This window comes from Clupea harengus, chromosome 2, assembly GCF_900700415.2.
Source record: "Clupea harengus chromosome 2, Ch_v2.0.2, whole genome shotgun sequence".
NCBI classification, from domain to species: domain Eukaryota; kingdom Metazoa; phylum Chordata; class Actinopteri; order Clupeiformes; family Clupeidae; genus Clupea; species Clupea harengus.
Window position 1 is genome coordinate 18793943 of NC_045153.1, and position 2500 is coordinate 18796442.

The following is a 2500-nucleotide window of genomic DNA, read 5'->3' on the forward strand; positions in this document are numbered from 1 at the left end:
GATGCTCAGCTGCATTAGGAGCTGAATGCTGTCATGTCAGACCCCGCTGTCACCCCTCAGCCCCATCAACTCACATCTGCTGCCACCAGTCTACAGAGACACGACAGTGTGTGTGTGTGTGTGTGTGTGTGTGATGAGTGTGTGTGTGTGTGGGGGGGGGTTGTGTAGGTGTGTGTGCCTGCTTGTAAGGAGTTGATGTGTTCATGAATGATGTCTTTGATCTGGAAGTGCTTTCTCACGATATCTTTTTTATTTTTTTGCCTGTATGGCTGACATGGGTACCCGCATCTTTTTAAAGAACCTTTACTGTTTTATCAGTTTCACCCCTGGTGCATATTTGTGGTGGTCTTATGTTTGGTTTTTTTACATTCTTTTTTGGCCGTCGCTGAAGACATGTACTTTAGTAACCCCAGAGCAAAGAGAACAGACAGCTTTGGGAGGGATTAAATGCACACTGTACACAAGACTCTTAAAGCATTATGAATTAACAAAGGCCAAGTACACCCTTAAATTAGAACGGCAAATGAGATAGGAAGCGGAGACAATCAATGGACTCTAAAAGCTCTAAAAGATCAACTTCAAGCTCTAAATTTGGCACATAATGTCCCAGGCCTGTTAACCAGATCTTTTTTGCACCTGCAATCGGTTGGGCCTATTCACAGGTTTCAATGGCTGTCATGTACATCATTATCACCTGCTGAACGGAAGGAGCATCACCGCACTGATCGACTTTGCTGTTGTTATGTTTATCCTATTTTACCCTTACAGCTCTGCATTGATCTGTGATTACTGACCGCTAGTTCAGTAATCACAGCAGCGCCCCCCTCCCCCCACCTCTTAAAAAATAAGGAGGAAAATAAGGAGAGTGGACCGTGTGAGGCGTAACATGTCATGCTTCACACTTCTAGGATCATGTCGCCATCCAGAGGACATTTGGAGAACTGCAGCTGGAGATAGCGGTGGTAGAATAGATTTAATACTCCTCTTTTCCTTACAGAGAAAAACAGCATGCTCTAAACACTCATCATGTCATTTACTAAGACCTTCAGTGTGCCATAACCCCATAACATTTGAAGGCACAAAACACTGTAACTGATATTCATATTACTACATGTCACCTACCATGAGTGACAACCTCTTCTGTGAGTATGAAGTAAAAATGTCACAGCATGACAGCATCCACCCACCATCACAATCACATCACAAACAAGGTAAGAATGGCAAATACAAGTATAAAACTTGAATCTGCATTGCTAAGTGTTTAGGGTATATAATTACACGCTCTTTACCTTATCAGACTGGGTGGCACACCGGCTTGTCTGTATGAATTAGAAATGTTCAATTACAACACATAGTGAAGACATTGATAGATACATACATTTAGAGGCTGTGAGAAGAGCTTGTGTCGGAGACCAAGGATGAGACAAAGAGTAGTCAGTACAAGATAGCTTTATTTAGTTTGTTCACATGTCAACAGTTGTTAATCAAATAGAATACAAACTGGCTTTTCAAAATAAAAGCAAAAAGACAGCCTTTAAAGTTTGTTTTAAAACACAATCTTCATTTTCAATAAATATTATTTTTATTTGTTATTTTTTTTTCTCTTTTATACATAGATAATAACAACATATAGTCATAATAACACATCTTTGTAAAAGTTACAAGGGGAAAAAAAGCAGACAGATAAAAACAAACACAAAAATCTTTTTTTTTGTGAGAACAGCATTTGCACACCAAGGATCTAGTTAAGACACAAAGGTTAGTTGTCAGAGAGTAAGAATTACCACTGAGTACCATAGAGCCTTTCTGGCTGTAGACTAATACAGTAGAAGTCAGCTGACTCGTCCATAATGTCATTCAACTGGGCCAAAGATCTGACCAGGTTCTCAATGGTTCCCTGTTCCCTAGGTAGTGCTCTAATGTAAAATTCACTGGACAAAGAATTCCAGCTGGAAAAAAAATCCCTTTATAGTGAACTATATTAATATTATTATTATTATTACTTATTTTTTAAAGTGCTGCTCTGAGGAGTCTCTGTAACGTCACCAAGGTCAGCCCTCTGCCCAACCGCATCCTGCGGGCGTGTGTGATGCCTATTGAGTTAGGCTGACCCATCAGACTCAGTCATCCTGATGTCCTGCTCCAGCTCGCATAGGCTGACCCCTTTACTAGCGCAAACAGGAAGCTGAAATCTAATACTGTGATGTCACACAAACCCTGACCATGGATTATTCAGGGCTGGGCCCCTTTTACAGGTAAGCAGATCAACAGAGGCAGTGTCGGGTTAGGGTCGGGGGTGAGAACCACAAGGTCATACGAAAGGCAGTGTTAGGGGTCAAGCCCTACTTGGGGGCTGGTTGATATCGGATGTGGGATGGTTAAAATATTCACATTTGCTATCATTTGGGGTCCTGGAATGCCTGGTCTAAGGGTTGAAGCAAAGCTTTGGTTGGTTCATTTTTTTTCATTTTTTTTTTCTCCTGTTTCACTGTCTGCTAAG